Genomic DNA, 19,060 nt, shown 5'->3' with positions numbered 1-19,060 from the left:
TAGTTATAGTTAACAGGCAAACACATTTTTCCCCCTCCTGTTCATCTGGACGAGTTTTTCGAGTTGGTTTTTACCTAAAATAGCAGGGATGCTTGAAAATGAGCAGTGTCCCACAGTCCCTCTCAGCTGCCTACTTTGTTTCTTCCTTTTTAACAGTAATATCATTAGGTCGGCAGGTTCCTATCTTCCTGCCTCCTCCAGCGACGGCCCTCCCCCAACCTCCAGCACATCCACAACCTCAAAAAGTGAACTCCTGTCGTCTGTGCGTGCGACCCAGTGGGGATGAGAAGGGTTAAAATAGCATTCGCCGAGTCAGGTGAGCAGATCGGACTCTGAAGGCAGGTACATCTCATTGCTCCCACGCGCCTGCGATGGCAGTGCGGCTGCGGTGAGCGTCTCAGCAAGAAGCTGTTTGGGAGAAGGCTGGCTTGCGTGTCCGCCTGGGACGCGTCCCTTCCTGTAGTGCCACAGTGTCCTTTGCCTCTATCCAGCCGCCCTCCCAACAGGCTGCCTGAACACGAAGCCGGGACCAAGGGCCCTGGCTCTGGCCCTGGCCAGGTGGACCAGTGTGTGCTTGCCCGGCACTGCTCACTCAGCCCAGGGCCGCGGCCAGCCCAGGGCTAGCTACTCCAGGAGCGGCCTCAGCCCTTCTGTCTGCAGTTCCCCGACTGGCCAGAGAGAGAAGCACGTGGTCTCTTCCCTCCTGGGTGCAGGAGTTTGTCCTTCAGCAAGAAGTGACTCTTCGTCTCTTCCCTGACCGCTTGCTAGTCTTCTCACCTTTGGCAACTGTCGGTGTTCTTACCTTCTGAGCTCCTCTGGCCATATTCCTTTGGTTTTGGAGGTCAGGTCGCCCAACCATAATCTCTGCTGTGTTTTTAAGCTGGGAGATCCCCATGGAGCTGGGAAACAAGAGCAGGCTGGCAGAAACCAGACTGAAATGCCTGGACACTTGGTAGCCTGGAATCTATGAAAAAGGAAAGGTTTCCAGGCCTGCAGCTGAGATGAGCCGTCTCCTTTGACGGGTAACATCTCTGCCTGCTTGCTTCTCTGTCATGTAAATGTTAGGCAGCATTTGGGGACTCTTCCAGGCATCTGGGAGACCCCTTTAAAATTGCTTTTCTCTTTGGCTTTCTCTTCACTTGTATTTGGATTTTTGTTCCTAAATTAACAAAACCCATGCCACATGGGGGATTGAGCCCGCAACCTGGGCATGAATAAAAATATATTAACACACACACACACACACAGCAAAAAGACACACAAACCCATGCCAAGCAATTTTGGTTATATGTACTGCGTTTTGGTTGCATATAAGCCTGTTTTATCCTCCAACCAATAGACACCCCACCTTGATTTCTTAGGATAATTGGCTCTCAATCACTGATGGTTGAAGAGGGCCTTATAAACTAAGTCAGAGACAGTTAGACAATTAAGAAAATGAGTAGCTGTTCTGTCTTTGAAGAGCTCCAGGGAAAGGGAATTCCCTGTCTTTGATAACTCCTTAAACCTTGCTTTGTATATTTTCTACCCATCTAAAGGCAGGGGCTACTGTAGCATCTGCTCTCTCTTTCTACAAATGCTTGACTCAGCGCTGGCGGAACCCACTCCACCCAGGTATCACTTTTATCAGGGTTGTTGGAGGAGTTAAGTGACTGCCCCTCTCCTACCTGTGAAGGAAAATCTGTGACCAAAGAGATGAATAACCGAGTCAGGAATGTGTTTTGAGGATGCTTTCTTCTCAGGCGATAACGCCTTCAACACACTCTTACTCATGAATGAAGAGGCAGTTGTTGAGCTCTCTACATCTGGTGGGGAGAGAAATGTATAAGGAAGATATCCCTAAACCTTTAAAAGTATTAATTTCCTAAAAGCGAAAGTGCTAGGATAGGAGAAAATTCTATGCAGTTTTTCATTTCCCCCAAATGCTCTAATTCTAGCTTTGGAGGTAACTTTAGTTTCAGGGAGGTCAAGAGAAGAGATGGGTATTTTCATAACGAGTGGCCTTTGGTTTTATTTTGGTTAGGAGGTGGCCAAGAATGCAGTTTCTTCCTGCACAGGCCCATTAGGAGTTTCTGCCTGGAAGAGGACCGAATGCAGGCAGGACCTCCTCTGTGTTTGCAACTGTCTGACAAGGGAGGGTGGGTGACAGGTTATGGGGAACATAGGGGCAGAAAGCCACTGTGGCTGCAAAAAAACTCCAGTGCATTCCCTGCTGCATCATCCCCAGAGGCTAAGGACAGATGGTGTGCATTTGAAACACAGAGTAGGCTCCGCAATCATTTTGTTAACCTTTCCTTTCCTTTTTCTTAGCACAGTGTTTAAGTTTACAAACTAAGTCTTTGAGAAACAATTTTAAAATTTCAAGGGAAGAGCAAAGCGGGTAAACTTATTCATCCCAGCCATGGCAGTGCCCCGAACAGGGACTAGACTTGGGAATAATGATTGTGCCTTACCAATACAGAGCTCCTGCAGAAAGAGTGAGCTTGCTATGGATTCTGATGTCTAGGAAGGTAGGACATTCTAAGCACACAACTCGATGGTTTCAGACCAAGCTGGTCCTACTTGTATGTCTTATAAGCTTGGCTGGCTGGCTGGCCTGCCCTGGCGCCCATTCCTTCCCCTTCAAACTCTGACATATTATGAACTTGATCTATATCCTCCAGCCTCAGTGTTGCTCTGCAATGTGCCTTAGTGATGGGGTCCAAGACAGGAAGTGGCAGGAGAATTATATAGACAGAGGCATTCTTTTTCTCCTTCTAGGCCCCTCATCCTTAGTTTACAAACCTGCATTTTGAATCCTACCATCGTTCATCATCTGACCTGGTGGGCCCCTTTCAGGAGCCACATCTTTTGGGCAGAGCACATCTGGCTTTACAGAAAAGGGACGTTCAATTCCATGCCACTGTTCATAGATGTGGTCTCTAGAATTGTCACACCTCATGTCTACTCTACTCATTTCCACATTCTGTTTTCTGTCTCCACCAGTATTGCTGCCTAACTGTGACAGTAGCTTTATTTTAATTTATGCATCATGCATAATAACTAACAGATTGTCTACTCTAGACCAGCCATTGTTCTAAGGCCATAATGCGGGGGAGGGGGTGGGGGGACAGGAGGGAGCGGGGCAAAAGCAGGTTTACAGTTGATCTTGTGGAAAATAATACAATAAATAATAATCAAGAATGAACTGTTTTACGTACTCACAAGTGTAAACCCACTCTGCCGCATCCTGTATACATGAGCTCAGCTATTCTTCCAATAGCTTTAAGATGTAGATGTTAACAACCATGTTTCACAGATGAGAAAGTTAAGGTTTAGAGAAAGGTAGGACATTCTAAGCACACCAGTTGGTGGTTTCAGACCAACCTTAATTTGCTGAAAGTCTCTCTAGTAATGTGTGCTAGAGGGAGGATCTCAAAGTTCACCTCCCTCCCTCAACTATGGTTACTTGGTATTTAGAGTTGGAGCTGAGGTAGAAAACAAAATAAAAAACTAAATGCCTTTGAGCTGTTCCTCTGCCTGGAATATTCTTCCCCTAATATCCTCCTATTGCTGTTTCTGCTTTTTTCAAGGTTCAGCTCAAATCTCATCTCCAGACCCACCTCCCTGGACAACATCCAGCCCTCTATCACAGTCCCACTGAATATTATTTGTGTTTGTTTCTATGAGAAACTGTGGCCAACTCTTTCTTATAATTTCTCTATGCTAAGTTTCCTATCTTCAGTAGGAAGAATAGCAGGGCCAAATGCAGAAGTTAATGCCTAAAAAGAACTTAGAGTAGTGCTCAATATGGTCATTACTAGGGTCTTTTCCTGTGTGTCTCTGACCTCTTCAGCTTCAAGAATCAATATTTTTTCCATCCACACCACCTAGCAGAGTGTTTTGCACATAGTTTTCTATCAAATAAATGTCTGATTGAATTGATATTCTAACCCTGAAGGTTTATGATTTTCTCTGTTCTTAAATTATCTGTTATCTGAAATTCAAATTTAACCAGTCCTCTGTATTTTTTACTTGATAAATCTAGCAATTCTATCTTATCTTCCTCCTCCTTCCTCAGAAGGAGGTTTACAGAGTTCAGCTCCACTCAGCTGTGGAAGCCTTATCCCCATCCTTCCCTGTTTATAGCTCCTACTGTGTCAGAGAGCCTGTCCCAGGCCACAGGAGGCTCCTACAGGGAACTGCAGCTGGGCAACTGTCTTCCTCATTACCTCACTAGCATGGAAATTCTGAAGTGAGCAACCATTCCACTGCAAGTGTCAGGGTTGTGACTGAGAGGGGCTTATTACTGGCATCCTATTCCTTCATTCTTCATGTGTTCACAAGTTCGTTCAGTCATTTAACAACTGTTATTAAGCACTGGATTTGTGCTAGGCACCCCATAGAAGCCTTGCTAAAAAACATTCAAACTGTTTTGACTGACCTACAGTAAGAAATGTATTTTACATTGAAATCCTGATTTCACATAGCTATTTATACCAATACTAGAGGCCCGATGCATGAAAATTTGTGCAAGAGTAGGCCTTCCTTCCCCTGGCTTCCCTCGGGCCGCCAGCAGGCATCTGGGACCCGGGCTGGCTTCCCTCTGGTGCCGGCTCATCAGGAAGGACATCCAGAATGATGTCCAGTCTAATTAGCATATTACCCTTTTATTATTATAGATAACACTGGAATAAATTTCAAGAATAACACTTTTCCTTGTGACAGGGGATGTGCTCTGATTTTTGCAATTCTGTTCTTTCCCTTCCATTCTATCTCTGCCATTTTAGTAAGAATTAAATGGGGGGGGGGGAAAGACCCACTGAATTGATTTCATGAATTGTGACTTATAATTTAAAAAGCAATGCTGTATAAGATGGTAAGATTCTATTTTTATAGACCAGTTTGTATCACCTCATTTTCCCAGTACTATACTTATACCTTCTTACACTATATATCAGGAGATTTTTGTGGTCTATCTTGGGAAGCCAATTAACATACATAATATTATTTTTTTTGGTAAAAAATATTTTTAGGGTTTCAAACAACTAACTTACCAAATAACTTTTGATAAATATTCTGCCTAAAAGTGGGTAAAACGTTTGGCATGCTACCTGAGCGTATTTTATGACATGGGTTTTTATATTTTGAACACTGTACTCAAATTTCAATTTATTTGTCTCTTTGTATCCAATAACAACAAATGTGCCCCACTGGTTGGATTGACTCCCCAGGCTACAATTTATGACTCTTACCAGTTTTATATTTTAATTGGCCCATCTCTTCTCTGGTGCAGGAAGTTACACTTTCAAGCAGATTTTACTTCTAATTTACCTGGTAAAGATCTTGATTTTATCCATTTTAATGAACTCTTTTGTCTTTAAATGAATCTTACATACTCTTATCCACTTGGCCATTCTGATTGGCTTTCAGTATTTAAAGAATGAACCATGTGGTCAGTCTGGTTGAAAGCTAATAACTTGCTTATATATGGCTTTAACTTGAGTGATTAGATGTTGGTGGATGATCATAACACGGAAGTTGACTTTGAAACTAATAGCTCCTATTGCCACAGCTGGGCCATTTGAGTTTTAAGGTAATGGATGCTGAGTTTGTCTTGTAAATTCACAACTCAGTTTGTTTGAGGGCCAATTGAATTGCTCTACCACATCTGAACCATTGTATACACCCGGGCAACTCTACTTACCTTTTGTGTTAGCTGCTTTTAAACTCTGCATGTGGTCCTGAATGCATGCAGTTCATTTACAGGAATATTTGGTCTCATTATGATTACATCTGTCTAATGGCTTCTTGCTGAGAAACCAAAACATGAATTTTGCCTTTTTGTATTTTGATAAGGAAAGGCTGATATTTCATATCTGCCCAATGGCCAGTGCTGGCTGCATGTTGCAGGGAGCAGGGGTAGGAGCTTAATGCTTTGATTTTTTTCCATTTGCTTAGTTCTTTTCAATTTGTAGATGTTCTTGTATATTTTGAATTTCTTTACTTTGCAAATCTTTGATGAAATGCAATAGGTCCAGTCGTGACATTTATATTAGGAAAGTGCTACTTACTTAGAGTTACCTATTGAAGTGGCTCATAAATATGACAACTTTTATTTATCTGAATTCTGTGATGAGTAAGGACTGTGCTTCCCACCTTAAATTTATTCTAGGCCTATTTCTCCAAATACCTATAAAATATTAACAATATTCCACATACCTTTCAAACCTCTACCTTTGCAAACCAAATGGAGGACTCATCACTCTCCCTGCAAACAGCTGAAACCCATGTCTCCTTTTCAACCCTTCATGAGCCAAAACATCACAGTCTTCTTCTTACCTAGAGTAGGACTGGGGTGACATCTATGTTTTCTTTCTTTTTTAAAAAAAATGTTTTAATTGATTTTAGAGAGAGAAAAAAGGGAGAGGGAGAGAGAGAAACATTGACTAATTATTTCTAAGGTATTCCCTAAAGTGTCTCCCTCTGCCTAGCTAACTTCACTTCTTGCCATTGATTTTCTTCCATTGATCCTCCCATGTCACATACAGATTCTCGCCCCTGGGCCTTCGTTGCTTATGCTACTTGTCTATGCTGTAATATGATGACCTATCCCCATTCTTTTCATTCTTCCTAACTCCCTAACCTTCAGGGCTATAGGAGAGACCCCGCCTTTAATGAAACCTTCCCCCAAACCACAGCAAATAGGCCAGGAGTACACGGCTCGAAAGTCAGGTACTTGGTTTCCAATTTTGACTCCTCCACATTTTAACTATGTGATCTTAAATAAATTACTTCTTTATGCCTCACTTTTATTTTCTGTAGAATTAGAATAATAATAGTAGCTATGTCATTGAGTTGTTATGAGGATTAAATAAGAATTCAAATAAAGTACTTAGCAAAGTATGTGGCATATAGTAATTGGCAAATAATATAATGATGATGATGATGATGATGATTATTATATACTTTCACCTTGATTCTAATAATCCTGTATTGTCTTTCTTCTTTGACTATCTTAGAAACACCTTGCATTTTTCTGAATTCTTCACAGTGCTGAGCACAACATAGGTACTCAATCAATACTTATTAATTTTGAACACATGCCATGTGCTGTTTTAGCAAAATCTGGGAACCAATTTATTTCTGGATTTATTTAATTGTATTTCATGGAAATGTGACATCCACTGTCCTTTAGTGACTTGCCCCTAATCTATGGGATGTATATTGAGGCTAACTTAGGCTGCAGTCATACAAGTGATGATAATGTACTTTTACATGCAATTCTGGCAGAAGCAGTACTTGAAAAATGTGCCAATTAAAAATGCCATTTAAATAAAATTCAACCATAAATTGCAATATAATTAAACACAGAATATGTTTTAAATGATTTGCAAACATGTATCCTAAAGTAAGTCAAGTGAAGAAAATTCATGTTATAAGTCATGATTTTATTCATCAGACCATTATGTTCCATGCTGTTGGTAGAGAATTCTTGTTGGAAGTCAAGCTAGATTATTCCAAAATTAATTTACTTCCAAAGAACGTTTTACCCAGGGAGCTTCCTTATTGAATTTCCAGTGAGAAAGAGGGGGTAATGATGCCCTGCTTCCCTCTGTTGGATGACCTGAAAGCGTGGGGCTTTATTTTCATGGGGATTACTTGAACTCAGCTGGAAGTCCAGCAAGGGTGCCTGCGGAGAGGCACATGGGGCTGCATTACAAATTGCAAAGAACCTGCACCAGGAGTCTTAAGATCTGGATTCTGAGCATGGCTCATCTCCTCACTGGCTGAATGCTACTGGGGGAAATCTCCTTACCTCTCAGAGTGTCAATTTTCATAGCTCTAAAATGAAAGCATCACAATTCGATTTGCTTCACTCACAGAATTGACGTGCGGCTCTGGTCTGGTAACATGAACGTCCTTTATAAAATGTCAAGCGTTATATAAATGTGAGTTGCCGTCGCTGATACTGTAATGAAGAGGACAGAAACATAAGGTGCATCCTGGGTGTGCAGGAGCCTGCTGGAAAATGGACTGTTAGGGATGGTATGAATGCTAAGGAATAAAAATGCTTCTATTTGAAAGGTTGAGGAAGAAATATGAAGCAGTCATATTTTACAATGAGAGCTTTCGCCTCTGTACAGTAAACCCCCCTGGAATCTTTTTGCATTTAGAGATTTAGTTAGGGAATAAAACAATTAAAAACTAAACTTGAACTAGGTTTATGAATTAAATCCCATCCACATTAGGAGGAGGGAGTGGAAAGGGGATGGGGATAGAAGGGGAGAGTAGGGATGAAGTAGGGGATAGGAGTGAGGGTGGGCGTGCAGAAATCCGCGACAGAAGGCAAGCTGCAAGGAGGGGCTGCTGGGCCAGACTCAGAAAGAGGGTATGAGAGGCTAGGATTGTAGATTGCAAAAACATATAGTCCCTGTTGTGTGAATTCCCTCCCCTTTTCCTTTGTCCCCTGAGTCTAGCTACCCTGAGCCAGAAAAAGACCTTGACATATGATGGATGACCCAAACCACTGGGCTACGGGGCCATTTCAGAGAGCAGAACTCAGAGGAGGGAGCCTTTTCAAAGCATGGCAGCATGGATGTCCGGGGCAGAGCAGAAATGGGTTGTTTGCTGCAGGAGCAGTACAGGCACACAGGTGGTCTGGAGCCAGGTTGGTCCAATGTCTGGTTCAAGAGCTCACAGGATATAATTTTCCCCAGAGGGCACCAACTAATACCAAAGGAAGAAAGGATTCTTGGGAGAGAGTCTGATGTCTCAGAGCGTAGGTGGAGTTCTGTAGCTAGCAAATTTTGGGTGGAAGTGATAAGATGACTTCACTTGTAACTACATTTAGGTACATACAATTTGTTCATATAATCTTGTCAGTTTTCTTTTTTCCTATTTCATTCTTGAGTCAGTGTGAAATCTAAAACTCTAACCCACCAAGCCTTTTTTTTTTTTGGCCCATCAAGCTTGTTCTTGATGCTCATTTTAACCAAATTTCATACACATTATAATGTCTCGTGTGTCTGTTAGAACTGAGTGGGGTGGTGTGGGAGAGGTCAGAGGCACACACAGAGCCACACACATGCAGATAGACACACAGACAAACAGAATTTGCTCCTGGAATGGCTACGATGATCAAATCACATCATCATCAGAGGTTAAAATGAATCTAGAAATCTCATTGATTTTTTAATTTATCAACTTTGCTCCAAAACCTTGAATGTGCTTATAGAAGTGAGGCCACGCATATGGGACACTTCTCAGGGGTTAACAAATGGAACTTTTTTCCTTTGGAGATTTCTTTTGTCTTCTTGCTCTCCTCTAGCCTAGGGAGGCCCTTTCTAAGGGTCGATGATATGGCTGTGTGTGATTTTCAGTTTTCCCATCTCACTCTGCAAATAGAAACTGATTTCATTTTTTCTCATGTGTAAAGAAATAGCGCATCTGATTGCACAGGCCAGAAATAAATGATTGGAAAGCATCCAGTCAGGCTCTGGGGAAGCCCCTAAAATTATCCCCTGCCTTATGGACTGTCCAGATTGTATGTGTGGCTGGGAAGACAAGGGAAGGAAAGCAGGATTTGAGAAATAAAATTTTCTCGAGCCCAGATGCTATGAGTGAGTCAGATGACTGTGATTTTTAGGAGTCCACTTGCACGGTGCCAGGCATGAATGTCCATGCAGCTGGGTGGACCCTCTGGGGTTCCCAGTTAATGCAGCCCCCTCTCTCTGCACGTTGTGTGAACTTCCCTCATGCATGAATACTGTCTAAATAGATGGATTTCTCTTGGCTTACCTTAAGTTATGTTTGATTGGGAGTTGCTGTGGGTTAGAATGACTAAGGCATATACCCTTACTTGGCAGAGGTGATGGATAATAAACGATAATAACATTTCCTTAGAATTTACCAAAACATCTTGCACACATAATTTTATTAGAAATGAAAAAGCAGTAGGGGGTTATTTTACTCTATTTACAGATGAAAAAAAACTAAGGAATGAGAAGTAAATTATTAGCTATTGGAAAATAGCTTGGGTCTAAAATTGTCCAACAGCCTTGCAGATAATAAAAATAATTTATTACCTTTTTCTATATATGTCTTCCTCCTTAATAGAATTAAGAAGATAGCACTAAAAAGACACCATCAATTGAAATCATCAATATGAAATTCTTTGAAAATCATAAAGTGGTATAAAAAAGGGTAAGGTATCTTTTACCTCAAATACAGTTTGGAACAATACTGCAGAGAATACCTAAATGCCATAAAATGGTGTTATTATTTAAATTAAACATTCTATCCTTCGTAAAGGTACTTCTCATTTCTGGCATTTCAGACGATCTGGTTTCAAAGGCATTTCCCAATCCCTTCTTTGTCCACAAAAGTTAGCATAAATCCCACCTGATATCTCTAACTACCCTATCTCTTCCTTCGAGTTCCTTATTTCATTGGATGAAGACCTCCCAAGCTGTAAACTATAGAGAACAAATAGATTTTCTCTATACTCAAATCATTCTCTCTCTCTTTTTTAAAAAAAGTCTTTATTGTTGAAAGTATTACATATGCTCCGTTCTGTCCCCCATTGACCTCTTCTAGCCCACCCCCCCCCCAGGCCCCAGGCCTTCACCACCCTATTGTCAGTGACCATGGGTTACATACATGCATACAAGTTCTTTGGTTGATCTCTTCCCATCCACCCACCCTCCCCCACCTTCCCTTTGAGATTCAACAGTCTGTTCCATGCTTCTATGTCTCTGAATCTCTTTTGTTCACCAATTTATATTGTTCATTAGATTTCACATATGATATACACAAACCATTCTTAAGATGTGCAGCACACCGGGGTGACTGCCCAGGATTTCATGTTATGCTGGTGGCTGAGCGTGCTATCAGTAGAAGAGAATAATTGACAAATTTTGCGGCACAGTGCTTTGTAGATTTTGAAGCACTTTGACTGAATCTTGATAAACAGCTTTGGAAGCATTATCATCCCCATCTGACAAATTTAGAAGGTGAGGTTCAGAGAGATGAAGTGAATGTTGCAAGATAACCAGAGCCGGAAAGTAATGGAGCTAGGACTTCAGCTCTGGGTCTTCTGTTTCCAAGTTCCCCCGTCTTTCCATGGGAAGCTAGGTCTTCACTGGGATGCCCTCACCAGTGTAAGGAAGCAATTGAGTCTCTTATTCATTAGTTATCTCCATAACAATTCCGCCATCACCAAGGCAAAGGAGTGGCCCTTCCTACTCCTTGTATCTGCTTGATATTAAAGGCTGCCATTTACAATGAACTTCTAGAGTTTAAGTTAAATCTCTTCTTTGTCACTTGTCAGTTATTATTTGTGTGACCATAGGCAAGTTCCTTAACTTCTCTAAGCTTTAGTGTCTTCATCTCTAAAATGAAGACAATGGTTACTCTGAGATTAAATGAGAAAATATATGTAAAGTATTAAGTACTTCACCTGGCACAAAATTAACATTAGGTGTTGCCTTTCTTCTTATTAATAAGTTTTCTTTCATTTTCCACTTCATGGTTGAACTTGATTTACATTTTAGTCTGGTTCTTCCTGTATTAATTTTTTGGAGTGAGGTGGATATTAAGTGGACATGTGATGGGAGTATAAGAGAAGGCACCTACTATATACTTTGTCACTGGCCCACACATAAATGAAATTAGATGTGATAGCACTAGTGGTGATAAAAGATTAGCTTGATTATTTTTTATGGTAAATAAACCAGTGTTTACTCTTCTTTCTGAAGTCTCTTGCCCATTATGTACTATGCTATGCTGACTACTCATTGAGTAGTATTTATTTAATCCCAATTATGTGTGCTTTTCATGTGCTTGGTGCTGTGAGGATTACAGCAGAGTGCTATTCTGAGGTGAGGTCTGGTAGGAAACCACTATGGGTATTCTAGGAAAAAGATTTCTTGGGTTAACTCTTTCTCGAGAATGCTTCCACGTGCTGTAACAACCATTTCAAATATTTCCCCAAAGGAGTAGATTTCAGAAGAAATTCTGTTTTTCCAGATTGTTGCTATAAATAGGCAGAATAAGTTCTCAATTGTGTCTTGTCATTTCCAAGACACAGCAATGATTGAAAATGGTGCAATGGTGGGATTATGACTGAGATCACATCAGATGTAAAACGTTTTGAAATTTATGCCTCTTTACTGGATTTTCTGATTTTGTTTTGTTAGATAAGTTACTTTCTCACATGTCAAATGTTCTAAATCAAAATACCTTACTGGGCGGTTGTGCAGATTATATGAAGTATGATGTGAAAGTATTTAGCATAATTCCTGTCACATGATGGCAGTTACCCAATTAGCAATGTTTTTCTTTCTTTATTGATGAATATGCTCCTTGGCTTCTCTTGGCCACAGGTTTGAATGAAGTCCTCCTTTGAAGCCCCTCCTCCTGTCACCCACCTTTACTCTGCTATCCCCTGGGGCCTTTTTGCGTTTCTGCAGCTCAGCATGGTTTTACATGCATGACCCATCAAAGAGTGAATAGTGCTGTGCTTCAACCTTTCAGGTCTGCTGGAGCTGCTTTACCAGAAAAATCATTGTGGTTCCTTTTGTGCAGCTCATTGATGTCCAAAGCAACTAGTTAGAGAGAGGGAGTATAGAAATTCGATCTTTACTAACATCGACATTTCTTCCAATTTAAGCAATTGGTTTGCTTACATTCCTTGTGAAAACCTGTTGAGATCTAAAATTATCCTAGATGACTACATTAGAGGGTCCTAATAGGTTTTTGGTGTTAGAATGAAGACTATTTGAACATTAAATACATGGTCAGAATTTGGACGGGATCCAGCACATCCCATGAACATACTAGACAAGCAGTTTGTCGTCATGACAGCATCACAGAAGCTTCAGGCTCAGTGTAACTGAGAATCTCGCCTACTTCGAGGGAAGAGGATTGTGTTAGGTATTTCCCTTTGCTCCTCCAGTTCTTGACCTTTTCCCACTCTGTGCTCCAGGAAGCCCACCTGTACGAAGCACACCCACAGAGTTGGCTGGGCCTCAGCTTCTAATTGTGTTTGGCCAGTGGGGAGCACTGGTCAGAGACGGGAGGGAGTGGAGAATGTAAGGGCAAGACAGTTATCACTCCATCCCCCCGCATTGCAAGGTCACCTTGAGCTGGTTGTGTCCCTCTGACTAAGATCACAGCTCCTGTAAGTTGGTCCTCTCCACATAGCCTGTTTGTCCCTTGCCACTTTAGCGGTGGTAATTGAGCACGTTACTAGCCTCACGATATTGCACCATACCGTGTGGTTTTTCTTACACCCTTCTTGCACCTTCATAAATAGTCAAATTTTATTGAATTTTCTTTAAGTTATCCAATTTGAATATGTCATCTGTTTCCTAACTTCCTCCAGAAAGATCAATGTGGCCATCTGAATTACTGGTTTGTAAAAAATTCTGCCAATTCATAAAAATGCTGTGGTGCCTCCTTACATATTTAGGCAAAAGTGCATGAATTCACAAGAATAATCTGTAATGATGTAGCTGGTGTTGGATGTGATTTGTGGTGAAATGGAATGTCATTTGGATCGAATGAGAATATTATTAGAACTTCAGGAAATGCCAGTGTCTTAAAAGAGTAGAGTCTGTAGAGATGGGATGGGATGCTAAATGATTGCACCTCAAAGTTTTGATTTGCAGGTGAGGAATTTGAATCGCCAAGACATTAGATGAGTTCCCCAAAGTCAGACAATTGTATGTGGCAAGCTGGGTCTTGAACCTTAACAGTGACTCTAAAGCTAGTGGTTGTTTTAGTGCTCTAAATTGTGGAGAACAGTTCAATTTAGTTTCCGTAAAGCAAAATACATGGATTTGACTTTAATTGGTCAGCTTGCAATGAACAAAGAAATGTGCTTGAGAATGGTGTGTTGTGTATTTTAATTTGTTTTTAAACAGAAAATTAAGTGTAAGTGAGAACTTTCAGTTTGAAATAATTAATCTGTCACATCAGGTTGGCCAAATAGAACAATGTTATGAAGATGGTAACTGTTTTAGAATTTATTTATCAAGGGACTTTTTTTTCCTATATAGTACTTTCAGTTTTAGAAAATATGATTTATACTTGTGCTGAGTGATGAATTATAAAACCACTCAGACAACTCTTGACCTCTGAATATATTTCATTATTAAAAGAGTTTTCAGAGAATTGGTTTTTCCTTACTGTTTCATACCAGACAAATATTTGATTTTCTATTGCATATGTGGTATGTACCCTGAGAATTGAGTAGTTCTTACATGGAAGGTGTCAATGTTTCTATCCTTAAGATAATGCTGACCTAATGCAAGGGATATGTTATAAAGATTATATCCAAATTGGAAAATAAACAGTATACAATTTTCTGCTTATATCAACTGTTAAGAGGGCCTATATGATAACCCCTTCAATTAAAGTGTAAGTTGTGAAAACTTACTCTTTTATTTTGTAGCTTCTTTTACCTCTTTACATGGTGGGCAGGAAAAATGATAATTACTTCGTAAATATTTGATTAATAAATAAATGAAAATCACAGCAAGTCTTATAGTATTTAAGAAATAAGAAAGGGAATTTGATCTAGTCTGATTTATCCAGTTCATAGTTGCTAGGCTAGATGGCTCACTTGGGAATATTACTTTGCTATACATTGTGTGTGAGTATGGTGACGCCTTTTTTCCTATTTAGGTTTGCATCTAGAAAAATTGGATTGTCAATTCAATATTATGTTTTTAATAAATTAAAAAGTAAAACTTTAGGTAAACAAATCATTATCAGGATGATTTAAATCAATTTTACTATGAAGAAACAGCATCAATTTTCTTATACACAAAACCTTGAAGATTAGTAAATATAAACTGCTTCTTTGCTTCAGTTTTTGTGCTTTGATACTTTCAAACAGTGACTCACACCTGCTAGATGTGTTAGTTTTCCTTGCATTTTTGCAAAACACTAAGATGCTCTTTGCTCTAATCCAGCTTTCCTGGATAATGCTACATATTACTATATTGCATGCATATTTTAGAATTTTGAAATATCAGTTTTTCCTCTGTGTATGCAAATATATGTCATTCTCTTTAAAATGTCATGAATGGATCTTTGTTTGTTAAATGTCACTATTGGTTTAATTATCTTTTGAATAGTGGAGTTTTAAGAAAAACAGACCCGTTGAAAAGATCATGGTCAACTATATGCTTACCCAGATGTAAAAATTGTATTTTGATAATGACACTTTCTCCAAATAGAAATTTACAGCATGGTCCTCTAGCATGAGTACTCAATGCTCCTTTATTACCCAACCAATCAAATTAGTTCTCTTCCTCATTGGACCCCAAGAGGAGGAATACAAATCTGACAGGTTGCAGTACTCAGATTGGGCCATATCTGTGAGTGTGTGGAGCCTCTGATATGCATATGTCTGTCTCTCTTTTCTTCTTCCTTCTAAAATAGTAGGGCAGCCCTGGCCAATGTGGCTCAGTTGGTTGGACATCATCCTGTGCACCAAAAAGTTACTGGTTTGATGCCTGGGTTGCGGGTTTGATCCCTGGTAGGGGGCATGCAGGAAGCAGCCTATCTGATGTTTTTTTTGTTTGTTTTGTTTTTTTAAAAAAATATATTTTATTTATTTATTTATTTATTTATTTTTTACAGAGTGTAAAGGAGAGGGATAGAGAGTTAGAAACATCGATGAGAGAGAAACATCGATCAGCTGCCCCCTCTCTACCCACCACTGGGGATGTGCCCACAACCAAGGTACATGCCCTTGACCAGAATCGAACCTGGGACCTTTCAGTCCGCAGACTGTCGCTCTATCCACTGAGTCAAACCGGTTAGGGCCGATGTTTCATTTTCACATAGATATTTCTCTCTCTCTCTATCCCCCTCTCCTTTCTTCTCTCACTAAAAATGAATAAAAAAAGGAAAAAGAAATTGGTGGGACCAAGGAAAACTCCCACTTATGAAAACGCACAGCTTATCTCTTTTTATTGCCTTTTCTCTATTTTCTTTCTATATTGTGAGGGTAGATAGCTGTTCTTTAGAAGAGATTCTGCAAGCTTTCTTGGTATCTCTAGATTCACTCTTCATTCCACATTGAAACAATTGTGGAGTTTCTCTCCTAGCAAGAAGCTCAATATTAGACAATGAAAAGAACTATTTATTTCTTCACCGTTGTATCCCCAGCACATAGCAATGTTTCCCCAATAGCAGGCTTGTAGAATTAGGACATGAATGAATAAATGCATAAAACCACATCATACTTTTCACAGACCTTCCATTTCCCCCATCCCCAAGGGAACTACAACATCATTCTCCTCCATGCATGTATATACTTTTAGATATAAGATTTTTTTGATGGACTCCTTTCACTTTTCTCTTTGACCTTGAAGGCTTGCAGATTTGACTTTCATATTACCTGACTTCATTTGCTTTTAATTATTGAGTGTGGACAAGAAGAGATGATAGCATCACCTGATATGATTTTTCCCTTCTTTGAGGAAGGCACTGCACTATAAAATATTTTAGGATGACACTGATTGTAAATTCTAGAATATATTATGATAGCAACTTTAATGTTTAAATTGACTAAAGATATTTTTGTGTGTCTGACATTTTTAGTTGATACAGCTGAAAATATTCATTCTTTTCAATTTACTGGTATCATTCAGTTGAAGAGCAGCAAAACAAATTTGATAAAAGTATTTTTACTTTACTCTTTTTGCTAATTTTTGTGTGTTCATTTGCATTTTGACACATATTCTATATAAATCTTTAATCAATATTAACTGGAAATTTTATATAATAAATACAGAGATTTTCTTAACAAGGCAAATTATTTCTATATTCCAAGATGTTCATGTTGAAATGTGGCTACAAAAATAAAAATGGAAAATTTTCTTATCATAAACACCACATTAACTTGAAATAGTAAAAGTATTCATGGACTTTTGTACAATGGCTTTTTTGTAAATTTTATTTTATTGTTGACAGCCTTACAGATGTCTCCCACAATGACTTTTAAAACAAAACTATTGGTTTTTCTATTTCAGTGTCCTTTCCCTAGGTGATGCAACTGTCCATGGTGCTGAAACCGTACTGTCTGGTGGACATAGTCACAAAATGATGGTGACATGAAAAGTATTTAGACGAATCCCCCGATTTTTAATGAAGAATTATAGTGAGCTGAACTCACCTCCATCATTTACTACTGGTTGTAATTGCTGGCATGACAAGAGTCCATGTGTTTTCTTCCACTATGCCAGGCTGGCAAACCTAGCTTAAAACCTAGAGGATCCCTACTAAAGTTAAATGCACAAAACTCTAGGGTTAACAAAAGCACTTAGTGTATTATGAATCTTCATAAACCCTTTGGACACCAGAAAATACTAGCTATATAGAGTTTTTTCGTTATTGGGTATACCGATGAAATATCATCAGCTTGTAACAACCCTATTGCTGAGTGATTTAAAAAACCCAAAAAATTCTAAATCATTTCATACCTTTGAGTCTTTTGAAAGCCTTCTTGAATTCTGGCTGACTTTGGAGTATTTTCCAAATATGAACAACCACCTCATTTTCTTCCCCGGCCCCCCACACCTCCTTTTCTTATAACTATTTAAATTCAGTTTCTATTCAGGGTTTTAAAATTTCATGTAGGAAAGGTAGAAAAGATTTAGAAGAATAAATTTGGAGACTAGTAGGTAGAAACTCTGAGATAAAGTATGAGCCACTTTTAAAAATTATGTTTAGAAGAGTTTTATCTGGTAAGGCTTTATTTCTCTTCAAGATAGTTTGGGATGCTAATTAGTATATTCTTGCTAATTGGATCGCTTATTTTATCCCCCTCCCCCCATATTTTTGTCTTGGTTTAACTGTCTTTTGGAAACATTTGAAATATGTATATGTTTTGGTGCCTCCTTTGAAAAAATATTATTTGTATTTTATTTTGAATATGGGAAAATTTTAGAATAATTTAAACATTTTTGTCTTCCAATTGTATCTATAGAGAAAATGGCAAAAGCACTCCTTAAATTATACCTGTGTCTTCATTGTATTTTGTAAGTGCATACTATTTGCTTTCAAATGTACCAGGAAAATATTAATTTATGATATTGTCCTGGCTTATCCTTCTAATCTTATAATTTAGTTTGTTTAAAAATAAACACTCATAATTTTTAAAAAGTTTTATTGGGATATACTTGATATATAATAACTTGATATGAAAGTGTACAATTGCTGTAAAATGTACAACTTGATAGTTTTTTAAAATCCTCACCTGAGGTATGTTTATTGATTTTAGAGAGAGAGAGAAAGGAAGAGTAAGAAGAGAGGGAGAGAGAGAGAAACATTGATGTGAGCGAGAAACATTGATTGGTTGCCTCCTGTATGCGCCCTGACCTGGGACGGAACCGGCAACCTAGGTATGTGCCCTGACCAGGAATTGAACTATGACCTCCTGGTTTATAGGTTGACAATCAACCACTAAGCCACGCCAGCTGGGCTTAAGATTTTTTTTAAAATCCTCACTCAAGGATATGTTTATTGATATTTTTAGAGTGAGGAAGAGGAAGATAGATAGATAGATAGATAGATAAACATTAATGTGAGAAACATCTATTGGTTGCCTCTCGTATGTACCCAAACAAGACTGAACATGCAACCTAGGTATGTGCCCTGACCAGTAATTGAACTCGCCACATTTTGGTGTACTGGATGACACTAACTAATCGAGCCACACTAGCCAGGGCACAAACCTCACTTCTTAATTCTGGTTGCTTTTTTTAAAATCCTCACTCAAGGATATGTTTATTGATATTTTTAGAGCGAGGAAGAGGAAGATAGATAGATAGATAGATAGATAAACATTAATGTGAGAAACATCTATTGGTTGCCTCTCGTATGTACCCAAACCCATGACCGGGGATTGAACCCTCCACCTTTTGGTGTATAGGGCGACACTCCAACCAATTGAACCACCTGGCCGGGGTCCTGTGTCTTAGCTTCTATATTCTTGGATTCACCCTCATTATGGTGAAACGTATATTCCAGTAGCTTCCTAAGGAAGGTTGCATGAAAAAAT

General features: G+C 39.3%; 1 protein-coding gene across 1 annotated transcript in view; it reads left to right on the top strand.

Annotated features, from left to right (window-relative positions):
* Positions 1-19,060, top strand: part of RASGEF1B (RasGEF domain family member 1B) — a 540,242-nt gene that overhangs the window by 341 nt on the left and 520,841 nt on the right. The window lies entirely within an intron of this gene.

Source organism: Myotis davidii, unplaced genomic scaffold (assembly GCF_000327345.1).
Source record: "Myotis davidii unplaced genomic scaffold, ASM32734v1 scaffold449, whole genome shotgun sequence".
Classification (NCBI taxonomy): domain Eukaryota; kingdom Metazoa; phylum Chordata; class Mammalia; order Chiroptera; family Vespertilionidae; genus Myotis; species Myotis davidii.
This window is presented reverse-complemented; position numbering and strand designations above follow the sequence as displayed.